We start from the raw sequence: 15,039 nt of genomic DNA, 5'->3' as shown, positions 1-15,039 counted from the left end.
ACCTCACCTTCATTTTCTAACTGAGACTCAGCTGTCTGAGGCAACTGACAGCAAACCCTTTTCTGTTTCCTCCTACTTTCTCTATACTCATTTCAAAGCCAAAGGTGGCTGTTGTGTATATATATGCAACAACTTACCTTGCTCTCGTGTTCCTGAACTCGATTCTTCTGAATTCTCTACACTCTGGCTTCGGCTTTCCTGTCATTCTCTGACTAAATATATCTGTGCTGTTTACTTATCCCCTAATTCTACTGACTATCAAAAATTCTTCGACTATCTTACTTCTACGATGGAACACATTCTATCCATTTCTCCTTTCTCTGAAATCTCCATTCTAGGAGATTTCAATGTTCACCACCACCTTTGGCTCTCCTCTCCTTTCACTGATCCACCTGGTGAACAAGCCTACATCTTTTCTATCCTTAACCCCTACACCGCGGGCTTGTTTACCAATGACTTGCGTGTCCCGCAGGGTTATTTTGGCTCCGACAGACTCTCAAAAAATATTTGCCAAAAATCAGTTATTAGTCCTAGAATAATAAAATTAAATATGCTTATGGCACATACCTTCAGCTTTCTCCTGGAATGATTCTTGAGCCTTCGTCGGTTACCGTAGGACTTGTGGAGACCTCTGAAGTAGGGTAACGAAGTCTCCACTTTACACTTCCCGACAACCCGTAATATGATTACCACAGCCAGATACAAACACTATAAACACTATTCTACAATTTTCAAGTAGTTTGGGATCCATACTAAAAAAAAAAAACACTGTGAAAGCAATGGAAATTACGAGCGCGTCTGATCGTCGCACTGGCACTAGTTCGCTCTTGGTACTCTGTCATTTATTATTCATAAAACCCCTCACACTTTATATTTCTATTACTATATAACACTTATATATATCTACAGTCTTTATCCATAAGTTTCCTTCAGTAGTATTAGTTTATTGTCACTGTAGGGATTCAATTTCTTTCAGTAAAATACGTAGCATTCACTTTCTCGTCCTGTATACTAGCATTGAGTGTGAATGTCACTTTCATCTTCACTCTCATAACTCATAGCATTCAGACATGCTAGAGTGAAACTTTCACTTTCATTACTCCTAGGGTATATACTCGTATTCTTATAATACTACTCATTTACATTTCTATTTACGTTCTCTATTTTATTTACGTTATTTACATTTCTATTTTATTTACGCTGTGTTATGCACTGTCACTTGAAGTAACTTATAAAACTATTTTCCATTGTTCACGTATATTTACATTCATTACTTTCACTTGCTGTTTACACATTATTTACACATTATTTACAATTCCACTTGCACTGTTTTACTCAATAGAAAGATCATAGTCACTCTTTTATCAATTGTCAGCCCTTTACCTCTTTCCACACGAGGTTTAGTAGAGGGTAAAGGTCACAGGGCCCTTTGCATGGGGGTGAAAAAGTCCTTGAAGTCAGCAAGAAGAAACATACGTACCCTCACTTCGGAAGATGAGAGTAAACTGATAACGGAGGGCCGGGGTGGAGGCCTACTTAGGGGATATTCAGAGCTACCAATGTTAGCTCTTGAAACAGCTATGTCTAGCACTGAAATGATTGGCAGGAAATCTAGACAATACATTATAAATTAGGTAGTTCCAGGTGAATGTAAATATCACTTAGGCTTCTCCCTTCCCTCCTTACATGTATATTTATTACGAAAATAGATTATAGGGCATATTTCAAGGGGAGAAAAACAGCGAAAATTAGCGAACGAGTGCACGTGAGGTGTTGTCAGGTGATAATTAGCCAATTCCAGGTGTATGGCACTCTCACTTACCTTCTTTCTTTCTTGTATATATTATTTGGTATAAGAATAGGACATAGGGCTTATTTCAATGGATGAAATCAGTGAAAAATTCCAGGGAAGATTTACTTAGCGTAGCACGGCCGGGCAGGCGAGAGGATAGGGTAATGGAGGGGGGGTAGGGAGGGGAGTCAAGAACGGGGAGAAATGGCTAAATTGTCAACAATGGATGGGAGTACAGATGAGATTAGGAGTGCTGACTAGTGTTGGACATTGGCAGTACTGATAAATGATACAAGCCCCCCACTTGGAAGCCCGGGTGAATTCAAAATAACACAGAATCACAAAAGCGATGCCCCGCGATATGATCCCTTGCTCCCATGCGTCACGAAAGTGACGCCCCGCGGTTAAGGGGTTAATGACCTAGAGCAGCTTGTACAGCACCCTACCCGTATCCCTGACCGCCTTGGAGAGAGCTCCAACATACTTGACCTCTTCCTCACAACTAATCCTTCTGCTTACTCTGATAATCTTTTCTCTCCGTTGGGCTCCTCCGATCGCAACCTTATCACCTTAACCGTCCTATCACTCTGGTACGGCTTGTGGACCCTCCAGGGAAACGTCGTCTGTGGCATTTTGGAGCCACGGACTGGGAGGCCCTCAGGCAGTACTTCTTTGATTTTCCCTGGAATGATTATTGCTTCCATGGCCGTGAGCCATCTGAGTGTGCCTTGCGCATTACGGAGGTTATCCTCTCGGGCATGGAAGCATACATTCCTTTCTCATATCCTTTGACTAATGCAAGAAAGCCTTGGTTTAATCACGCTTGTTCTGATGCTGTCCGCAACAAGGAGAGGGCCTACAAAAGGTAGCAGAGCCAACCCACCCCTGAATCACATCATCTTTACGTTTCTGACCGGAATCGTGCTAAGTCTGTTCTTCGCTCTGCTAAAAATAATTTCATCCGTACTAAATGCTCTCAACTCTCCAACTCGAATTCTTCCCGCTCCTTCTGGCACCTTGCCAAAAACCTTTCAAACAACTTTACCTCATCATCCTTCCCTCCTCTTTCCTACTCTGATGGTTCTGTAGCTATTTCTACTACTGATAAAGCAGATCTCTTCGCACAGACTTTCTCCTCCAATTCCACCTTAGACAATTCCGGTGCTGTTCCTCCATCACTTCCCCCCTCTGACTTCCTTATGGCTGACATTAAAATTTCTTCAGCTGATGTATTCTGCCATCACTGGCCTCAGTACTAACAAGGCATATGGGCCTGATGGGGTCCCTCCTGTTGTTCTCAAGAACTGTGCTTCTGCGCTTACATCTTGCCTAGGCAAACTCTTTCGCCTATGTCTGTCAACTTGTACCTTTCCTTCTTCCTGGAAGTTTGCTCTCATTCAGCCAGTCCCAAAGAAGGGTGACCACTCCCAACCCTCCAACTATCGCCCAATTGCTTTAACGTCTTGTATTTCAAAAGTTTTCGAAGCAATTCTCAATGGAAAAATTTTAAGGCATCTTTCCTATCACAACCTTCTTTCCGATCGTCAGTACGGGTTCCGTCAGGGACGCTCCACTGGCGATCTTCTCACCTACCTTTCAGACTCCTGGTCATCATCCTTTCGGGACTTTGGCGAAAGCTTTGCCATTGCACTTGACATCTCAAAGGCTTTCGATCGAGTCTGGCATATATCTTTAATTTCCAAACTGCCTTCCTACGGTTTCTATCCTTCTATCTGTGCCTTCATCGCTAGCTTCCTTTCTGGTCATTCTATAGCCGCTGTTGTAGACGGCCATCGTTTTTCTCCTAGATCTATCAACAGTGGTGTTCCTCAGGGCTCTGTCCTATCACCAACTCTCTTCCTTTTATTCATCAATGATCTTCTAAGCTGTACATCTAACCCTATCCACTCATACGCTCATGACTCCACCTTTCACCTTTCCATTCAGTTCCCGCAACGCCTATCTCAACAGTTACTTCAACAAACAAGGGATGAGGCTATGGCGCACCTAATGTCTGACTTGGCTCGTATCTCTGACTGGGGTAAAAATAATATGGTTGTTTTTAATGCATCTAAGACTCGGTTCTTACACCTATCAACCCGACAAAATCTTCCACAGGTATACCCACTAATGTTTAATAATATTCAGCTTAAACCTGCTTCATCCTTGAACATGCTTGGGGTTTCATTTACTCGGGACTTATCTTGGAAACATCATATTACATCTCATGTAAAATCTGCTTCCAAGAGATTGGGTGTGCTATGCCGACTCCGCTCTTTCTTTACCCCTGCACAATTTTTGACTCTATACAGGGGTTTTATCCGCCCCTGTGTGGAGTACAACTCTCATGTGTGGGGAGGCTCCCCACATACAGCTCTTCTCAATAGGGTGGAGTCAAAGGCTTTTCGTCTCATTAACTCTCCTCCTCTTACTGACTCCCTTCAACCTCTGTCTCTTCGCCGCACTGTTGCATCTTTATCTCTTTTCTATCGCTACTTTAATGGTGACTGCTTCTCTGAACTGTCTGCTTGCATTCCTCCACCTCTACGATGGGCGCGTAGCACCCGTCTGGCAGCAAACTCTCATCCCTTTTCTGTCCAACTCTCTAATGCAAGAGTTAACCATTACTCCCAGTCTTTCATTTATGCAACAGGTCAACTCTGGAACTGTCTCCCTCTGTCTGTATTTCCTGCTGCCTATGATCTCCAGTCTTTCAAACGCAGTGTGTCCAGGCATCTCAAAATGATCGGATCTTGAATTTGGCTCTCTATTGTATTTTGTTTTTCTCTTGGAGGGAACTGTTACTGCGGGCTCATGGCCTTTGGTTCCTTCTTCCTTGCATAATAAAAAAAAGAAAAAAAAAAGAAAACATGGGCTTGGACACCAAAAGCAATACCCTAAGTGCAATATTATAATAGCTGTGGTGATTCCATGATTTAGCTAATTTAGGGCATCGGCGTGATGGCCATCTTGAATTTTGGAAAAAAGATAAAAACATGGATTTCTTCGGGACTTTTTTGTGGGTTATCTACCCGGTCTCCCGGGTAACTGCAGGATTAAAGCTTTGATATCCAAATTTCGACGTTTTGGTCTCATACTGGCTAATATTGACAGACTACAGGCTTTGTGCTCAAAAGCCATGTGTCGTGTGATGTTATTTACTCTGGTCACTGACTTTCAAAACATTACTAAGTGATTAATTTGCACTTGATATTGTTGGTAAAAAATAAACGAAAGGAAATGCTTACAACATGATTAATGCTGATGCACTGTAGGCTGTGAAAACCATTTACGACAGGGTACCCAGTCATGCGACCTTCTGATCGAATCTAATTTTTATACCTTCAGGCGCCTGGTGGTATGATACTTTTAGTACACTGTGTCTGACAAACATATCTAACCCCTTCCACGGTAAGTTCACTGGACCAGCAACCAATAAGAGTCATTTCCATCATTTAACTAAGGCTCAATGAATTTCATGCAACCATGATGCAATATTAATGTTGCAAGAGTGGCCGAGTTCTATCAAGAGAAAATAAACTGACTAGATCGTCCCACACACTGAAGACTATGTATATTTTACCGATATTGTAGATCCGATGAACCACTTAAGTCAAGATGCCGGACAAAAATTTCAAATGCACTGGTTATGCTATGTGAAGTAAAATGGTGTTATAAAGACTTCCTTGATGGGAAACAGCCCAAAGCTAGTTTCACTAACATCATCCAGATAACGTCAATCTATTGTCTAGGCGTGTACCGACAACAGCCATCAAGGCTCAAATACCCTCGATGGGACGACACCCTCTCCCCCTTCACTATTCAGCTGACTGGGTTAAGCTGTGATAAAATGAATGATACAGGTTCGACCCAAACACCTTAAAGCAACCCATTCTTTGCGGCAGCAAGAATTTAAAAAGAAAATGACGTCACCGAATCGCAAATGCCAAGCCTCTGGTATGTGTGCCGTGAGAGAAACCTGGGAACGCATTCACCACAGGTCTTTAAGCATAATACAGTATATGCTGGATAATGTATAGTCTGCGCGCAACTAGCACGTCCTGAATTCGGTGTCAGGTCCGACCGATGGACCTTTGGACAGTCATATTTACCCCAGTCTGTTCTGATAATTGATATAATGACCTGGACTGTAAACCGACGATTGAATGTTGTAATCTTTGGGAATGTTTGAGTGCATTCCTTGTCAATCACGGCGATGGTGTTGGTGCTATTTCGACTAAGAGTTTCAAGGATAGGCATGTGGCGGAATTATTATCGATCATCTTGCTTGCAAGAATCAGTTATTTTTTTTTTTCTTTTAAACCAGTTTCCTATAAGGAATAATATTCCTTATCATCCTTTCCCTCGAGTGTGCCTTGCGCATTACGGAGGTTATTCTCTCGGGCATGGAAGCATACATTCCTTTCTCATATCCTTTGACTAATGCAAGAAAGCCTTGGTTTAATCATGTTTGTTCTAATGCTGTCCGCAACGAGGAGAGGGCCTACAAAAGGTACCGGAGCCAACCCACCCCTGAATCACATCATCTTTACGTTTCTGCCCGGAATCGTGCTAAGTCTGTTCTTCGCTCTGCTAAGAATAATTTCATCCATACTAAATGCTCTCAACTCTCCAACTCGAATTCTTCCCGCTCCTTCTGGCACCTTGCCAAAAACCTTTCTAACAACTTTACCTCATCATCCTTCCCTCCTTTTTTCTACTCTGATGGTTCTGTAGCTATTTCTTCTACTGATAAAGCAGATCTCTTTGCACAGACTTTCTCCTCCAATTCCACCTTAGACGATTCCGGTGCTGTTCCTCCATCACTGCCCCCCTCTGACTTCCTCATGGCTGACATTAAAATTTCTTCTGCTGATGTATTTTCTGCCATCACTGGCCTCAGTACTAACAAGGCATATGGGCCTGATGGGGTCCCTCCTGTTGTTCTCAAGAACTGTGCTTCTGTGCTTACACCCTGCCTAGGCAAACTCCTTCGCCTATGTCTGTCAACTTGTACCTTTCCTTCTTGCTGGAAGTTTGCTCTCATTCAGCCAGTCCCAAAGAAGGGTGACAACTCCCAACCCTCCAACTATCGTCTCATTGCTTTAACGTCCTGTATTTCAAAAGTTTTCGAGGCAATTCTCAATAGAAAAATTTTAAGGCATCTTTCCTATCACAACCTTCTTTCTGATCGTCAGTACTGGTTCCGTCAGGGACGCTCCACTGGCGATCTTCTCACCTACCTTTCAGACTCCTGGTCATCGTCCTTTCGGGACTTTGGCGAAAGCTTTGCCATTGCACTTGACATCTCAAAGGCTTTCGATCGAGTCTGGCATAAATCTTTAATTTCCAAACTGACCTCCTACGGTTTCTATCCTTCTATCTGTGCCTTCATCGCTAGCTTCCTTTCTGGTCGTTCTATAGCCGCTGTTGTAGACGGCCATCGTTCTTCTCCTAGATCTATCAACAGTGGTGTTCCTCAGGGCTCTGTCCTATCACTAACTCTCTTCCTTTTATTCATCAATGATCTTCTAAGCTGTACATCTAACCCTATCCACTCATACGCTGATGACTCCACCCTTCACCTTTCCATTCAGTTCCCGCAACGCCCATCTCAACAGTTACTTCAACAAACAAGGGATGAGGCTATGGCATACCTAATGTCTGACTTGGCTCGTATCTCTGACTGGGGTAAAAATAATATGGTTGTTTTTAATGCATCTAAGACTCGGTTCTTACACCTATCAACCCGACAAAATCTTCCACAGGTATACCCATTAATGTTTAATAGTATTCAGCTTAATCCTGCATCATCCTTGAATATGCTTGGGGTTTCATTTACTCGGGACTTACCTTGGAAAGATCATATTACATCTCTTGTAAAATCTGCTTCCAAGGGATTGGGTGTGCTAAGCCGACTCCGCTCTTTCTTTACCCCTGCACAATTGTTGACTCTATACAGGGGTTTTATCCACCCCTGTGTGGAGTACAACTTGCATGTGTGGGGAGGCTCCCCACATACAGCTCTTCTGAATAGGGTGGAGTCAAAGGCTTTTCGTCTCATTAACTCTCCTCCTCTTACTGACTCCCTTCAACCTCTGTCTCTTCGCTGCACTGTTGCATCTTTATCTCTTTTCTATCGCTACTTTAATGGTGACTGCTCCTCTGAACTGTCTGCTTGCATTCCTCCACCTCTACGACGGGCGCATAGCACCCGTCTGGCAGCAAACTCTCATCCCTCTTCTGTGCAACTCTCTAATGCAAGAGTTAACCGTTGCTCCCAGTCTTTCATTTATGCAACAGATCAACTCTGGAACTGTCTCCCTCTGTCTGTATTTCCTGCTGCCTATGATCTCCAGTCTTTCAAACGCAGTGTGTCCAGGCATCTCAAAATGATCGGATCTTGAATTTGGCTCTCTGTTGTATTTTGTTTTTCTCTTGGAGGAAACTGTTATTGCGGGCTCATGGCCTTTGGTTCCGTCTTCCTCGCATAAAAAAAAAAGAAAAAAAAACTCTTGGCTGAAGTGTTTTATTAGGGTGGAAAAGTCTTCTTCATTAGCTTCTTTTTTCTGATTGTAGCAGTCATCCTACACTGTTATAGGAGCTGCCTAGAATGGGCTATCCGGCCTACTGCATTTTTTTTTTTTAATGGTGTAATGCTTTTCGTTTTTCGGATTGTCACCTAAGCATCTATTCCATCTTGTTTCTAAGGCAGCGGTTCTCAACCGGGGTTCCACGAGAGGTTGCTAGGGGTTCTGAGAGAAATATGATAAATAGCCTAATTATGTAATTGCATTTTTGTGCCATTTTTGTGTTTAATTTCATAATTGTAATTTTGCTATACACGTTCGGCATTTTCTTGAAAAAAATTCTTGGGTATTATCTTAGTCTTAACCTGTTATATCACTTAAAAGTATAATAATTATAGGGAATATACTTAGCGACGTCTATACGGCGGCAGTGTGAAACCGCCTATATGGTCAGTAGACAGGAACTATACATGACGGATTCGTTTATCATCAAGTAACTCACTCGAGCACAGGATAGGCAAATGTCGGAATTATTATCGATCATCTTGTATGCCAGAATTAGTTCATATATATATTTTTTCTTTTAAGCCAGTTTCCTATAAGAAATGCAATTCCTTATCACCATTTCTTGTCACTCTTAGCTGGAGTGTTTGATTAGGGTTGGAAAGTCTTCAGTTGCTTCCCCTTTGTGATCCTAGCAGTCAACCTACACTGTTATAGGAGCTGCCTAGAATGGGACACCCGGCCTACTGCACGTATTTTTTTTTTTTTTTTTTAATGGTGTAATGCTTTTCTTTTTTCGGATTGTGTTACCTAAGCATCTTTTCCACCTTGATTCTAACGGCCGTATTATTGAAACAAATTGAGTGTCTCTCAGAGGTTGCTATACTCACTTTGTTATTATTAAACTCGGCGCACTCACACTCAGACTAAAATATTATTGGAATATAGACAACATTTTTGAGACAGGGGTTGGCTGGCTTACGAGTGCACTCAATATTCTTAAATGTGTCATATTGCTTTGAAACTACTGTCACTACATAAATCATATACCACATTGATGACAAAAATATTAGGATCTCTGGAAGATGTGTAATTGTACACTGAAGCACTTCACGGTATTTTTACAACCCTGCACCTCTACCATCGCAACATCTAGAACATCAACATCAGTGACTGTTCGTGTAAGTACTCCTCAGGCAATTTGATTCTGTATGTTCATAAAGATTTATAACTTGTTATCGTTGATTATCCAACCACTTGCATAGCTTATTACCTTCAGAATGTTGTAACTGAGGAGGAAGACTCCAATCTTGATAAATACTTCTGTTACTGTCCGTATGGTATAGTAAGTACGGTAGTCTGACATTAGTATGGCAGGCACCCCCACAGTGATTTTGCAGTATTAACTACACGATAAAAATAAACTGCAGCACATATATGATATAAATGGTTTTATAACTTAGCTGCCATTCATCACCAGTTCATTGCTTCCATATTATCTAGATGTCCATTGTAATTTTAATGCTGTATTTTTTTTTTTTTTTTTTTTTTTGAGGGGGCATATTAGAATATATGCAGTCATACAAACCCACAGAATATAATATGCCTGTCATAAAAGGACTCCGTGTCGTAAGCCACAACGATTGATTTTAAAGTAGTTTGCAAGGAAGAGTCTACTTTAAATTGTGTGAATGAATTTCTTTAGATGTTCCTGGTCAGTGAAGCAACATACTGCAGACAGCTTGTACTGATAATACCATTTCCTGAGTACAGCACCGATGTTTATGGTTGAGAAAATAATGGTAAAAATGTGAAATACAGGGTTAGCTTTAAATAAATACTGCGTTGTTCAGGACACTGGTAGAACCTATAGGTATGTTTACAGTAATTTCATATGACCAAACTCCTTTAAATGATTTGTTATTCAGGAATGTGTAGAACCCTCTTAAGTAAGCCTGTTAAAGTAACAACAACCATTACTAGACAAACCAAACAGCAGCTCACACTTAACAAGGTAATGTGTGCAAGGGACAGCATGTATATATTTAAACAATTATGTAACAAGCAAAAGTAAATAGACTGAAACAAATTAGACCAAACAGAAGCACATTTTACAAGGCAACTTGTGAAAAGAAGTTTTATTTTCTAATATCATAACATGCACAGCGGAATCGATTAAATCAAATAAGAACTGTTAGTTACACTGCTGTTTCTTAATTTTGCTGACATTATCGAAAATACATTGCAAGGAATCTGATGTCTAGCCAGTGTTGTTATTTTACTACCACTGTGCATCAAGCTAATATCAATATAATCTTTTCAGCATGGATCCACGTTTTCAGCGGCTGCGAGACATTCAGCGTCTCCAACCACGTGTATCGGACTGTTGTTGACAGAAGGAACCCTTTAGAGGCTATGACCAGCACAGAATTTCTGATGTGGTTTGGCCTCAGCAAAGAATGTGTTGTCCAGCTTATTGACTCAGTCCAAGGGCAGCTGCCAATTGCAAGAGAAAGGCAAGGTAGCTCATATACGAGTGATTTATATATTAACCTTCCCAACATTGAATTCTGTATTCTTATGATGCTGATACTTATCCTGTCAACATTCCTCAAATAGAGTTACATTTTCCCCAACCCACTCCTGCAGGTGAGGAGAATGAAGTGGATGGAAGTGCTGTACAGGTCTTGGCAGGAAATGCTGTATGGCAGAGAAATCATCCATCTTATGACTCTAAAGAAAAAAAATGGTGTGGGTGCTGTCCACATAATATGCTTGTTTCTTGAAATGCATTATGAGGGCTAATTAGTTCCGCTCACCTCTTCAGTCCACGGATGTTTTTTATATTATTTCTGTTATTGCTGCTATTTTGCTGTTATACAGTAATGCCTGTGTGGCAAAGCAGACAAATCAACTGCAGGCAAGCAACCTATCAACCCGACAAAATCATCCACAGGTATGCCCACTAATGTTTAATAATATTCAGCTTAATCCTGCATCATCCTTAAACATGCTTGGGGTTTCATTTACTCGGGACTTATCTTGGAAAGATTATATTACATCTTGTAAAGTCTGCTTCCAAGAGATTAGGTATACTAAGCCGACTCCGTTCTTTCTTTACCCCTGCACAATTTTTGACTCTATACAGGGGTTTTGTCCGCCCCTGTGTGGAGTACAACTCTCATGTGTGAGGAGGCTCCCCACATACAGCTCTTCTCAATGGGGTGGAGTCAAAGGCTTTTCGTCTCATTAACTCTCCTCCTCATACTGACTCCTTTCAACCTCTGTCTCTTCGTTGCACTGTTGCATCTTTATTTCTTTTATATCGCTACTTCAATGGTGACTGCTCCTCTGAACTGTCTGCATGCATTCCTCCATCTCTATGAAGGGTGCGTAGCACCCGTCCAGCAGCAAACTCTCATCCCTTTTCTGTCGAACTCTCTAATGCAAGAGTTAACGGTTACTCCCAGTCTTTCATTTATGCAACAGGTCATCTCTGGAAATGTCTCCCTCTGTCTGTATTTCCTGCTTCCTATGATCTCCAGTCTTCCAAACGCAGTGTGTCCAGGCATCTCGAAATGATCGGATCTTAAATTTGTCTCTCTCTTGTATTTTGTTTTTCTCTTGGAAGGAACAATAATTGCGGGTTCGTGGCCTTTGGTTCCTTTTTCCACGCATAAAAACAAAAAACTACCCCTCGCAGGCCCATCCTGTTCAGTGAACCAACATTCCCTGATGGTAGACAGTGACTCACCACAGCAAGAAGCGAGGAAAGTGTGGAAGTCTAGTTCCTGGATGGATGCTGCATTTCTGTATGTACAGAGTTAACAGGGGCACCATTGCAGTTCCCTATCATCCCATTATTTAAGGTACTTAAATGGTCATCAACCAGCATTGTAAATATTTTCTTTGGTTACAGGAAATCATAAGACTTGTCATTCATGCAGATGCTCCTGAAGCTAAAAGAAGAGAATACTGCTCATACCAGATTATTGTACTGAGCTTAGGAAAGTCACCACTAGGACTGTAGTGTAGCAGCACTGTAATAACCTTTCACCCAAGGGATACGTGATGTATTTAATTATTGCTGAACAGTATTAATAACTTTCAGCTAAGGGATATGTGATGTATTTTATTATTGCTGGACAGTATTAATCAACTTTGGAAAGATCAGGTGCAATGAAAAAAGTTCCAGGGACTAGATATTGCAACACTTTCTAATGCTCATATTTATGCCAACCGGCAACCATTTATCAATTATTTGTATAGACACTTGGCCAACAGGCATTTATCAATTAACTGTATAGACACTTGGCCAACAGGCATTTATCAATTAACTGTATAGACACTTAGCCAACCGACATTTATCAGTTAGGCTATCTGTATAAACACTCATGAAGTGGCATTGTGAGTAAAATCCTAGCTTTACACAAAGGCTTAAGCTGACAGAAAGTATATAATTATTTTCCCCCTTTAAAAAAATACTGGCAGATCAATGGTCAGTCTTCCACCCTTATATGTTGTGGATTATAGTACCCTGGCTTTGGGCCCCTTTGCTCCAAAAGAAATAATATGGGATTAACTTTGTTTATTTTACTGTGTGCAGGATAGAATAGCCTTGCCTTGTGTCTGGACATTCCTGATGGGGACAAAATGGATACTGGATGGCTATATGAGTAAGATTTTTATGATTATGTATATGCGTGGTGAGCCTGGCATGCATCCCTTTTAATGTATCAGGATGCCAGAGAACTGCAATCTCTTGTTATGTAACCATTTCCACTGATTTATGTTTAATACCCTGAGATTCTTTAGTTGTTCTCGTGATTTGGAAGCACAGTTATATTGAGCAGTTTACAAAGCATACCAAATTTGTCATAGCTACACTGTCACTAAAATCAGGCTTATGGTTTAGACAGCAGGAAATGGTGGCAAAGACAACATGAGCCTAAGGGAAGGGTATTTTAAGTAACTGCAGCCACTGTTTTCTCTACATGTCCAGTATATGCAACTCTTAACAGACCTCATATTGTATTACTACTTTCTGTAATTTACAAGCAGTGCATACTATATATAATTTTTAAAAATATATTAACGAATGTTTGGTACTGTACTGTATATATATTTAATACCTTTATGCCTTAAGTATTTGAACCTGATGAAAATAAATGAAAAACGAATTTAGTCTTAATGAAAGCTGCATAACAATACTCCCTTAATAGCATGAGATAGAAAAAAGACTAGGAGGTGTATACTGTTCATGCATTTACATTTTGAGGCTGTAAGTACTGTGAATATGTGTTTATAGTACTTTATAAAGTGCTGAAACATTATATGTCGAATATTTGATACGAATATGTTAGTCTTCCCCCTTTCACATTATGCAAAGAAATGTTGCAGAGCTAATACAAGGGTGTCCCAGGACTTAATGCAGAAAGAGCAAAAGGTAATTCCTGAGGTCATTTTATGACAATATTATAGGAACATGTCTGATTCTTTGTGTATCTAATGCTAAACAGCACTCCAAAAAGGGTGGCCACAAGCAAATTGCTTTCAACAATATTTTGAAATCACATGAATATCTTCTGGTGTCATTCTCTGGTAACAAGTGACTGGTATAGAAAAGTGGGTCAGAAATTGTAAACTGTGGAAAAAGCCTACTGAGGGAAGAATATTATATCACAGTCATTGTCACATGGTGATGATTCAAACCCTTTCCCGATTTAGGCCAATATTCCTTCAGTTTGGCAATCCAACTCTTCAGGAGGAAAGCCACCACCACAAATGTGGAAAATATCCCTCTTCCTCCTCTCACTTCCTACTTTCTTTGAAAAAAATCTGTTACTTTGTAATAAGGAATGTAAATGAGGAATTAAATATTAGTTATTTTTACAGAGTAGTTTCCATGCATAAACAGACTAAGCAGTTGCTTAGGGCTCCACTGCTAGCAGGGGGCCCCCACTGACATGCAGGCTAAAATTTATAGAGCCACTGTGTAATGGGCAAAATTTGTAGCAACTGTAATTACTGTGTACGACAAGTTTCATCACATTAGATGAACCGTTTCAAGAGGTAAGTTTTGTAGTTTATTTTGTGATGTGTTGCTTGACTGAATTACTGTAACATTACCACATCCATTTACAGCACTAAAGTACCTCACTATAACAGATCTACTGGGGGATGCCTGATCCGATAAATCCGATGATCCAGTATATCAGATAGTCCTCCCATGTACAGGGATATCAAGCACATAATGGAAACTTAAATAAATGAGAAAAAAATGCATATTCTAGCACTAGAAATGAAAGCTATACCCCTTTTACACTAAGTTGGCTCATAATTTCACATCATTGCTCTCCCTAACCTAACCAATGTAGCTAGGTGGGAAAACCGCTGCCAGCATTGATTAACTGCAATCTGAGTCCTGATTACCACTGTGATATATACCAGTATATTATCCACTGTGATATACACCAGTTACTTGAGAGGAGCATGTGGAGTGACGTGGAGGGACAGGTTGACAAATGAAGAAGTGAAGGAACGTTGTGGGGTGGATGTGGATGTGGTTGAGAAGATTAAGAGAAATACACTGAGGTGGTTTGGGCATGTGGAGAGAATGGAGTATGAACGACTGACTAAGTGGGTGTATGTAGGTGAGGTGGAGGGAGGGAGAGGGAGGGTAGACCGATGATGAGGTGGAGGGATGGAGTTGAG

The sequence above is a fragment of the Coenobita brevimanus genome, chromosome 8 (assembly GCF_032717465.1).
Source record: "Coenobita brevimanus isolate Jiangsu-jjx chromosome 8, ASM3271746v2, whole genome shotgun sequence".
In the NCBI taxonomy this organism is placed as follows: Eukaryota; Metazoa; Arthropoda; class Malacostraca; order Decapoda; family Coenobitidae; genus Coenobita; species Coenobita brevimanus.
Note: the sequence above shows the minus strand (reverse complement) of the source record.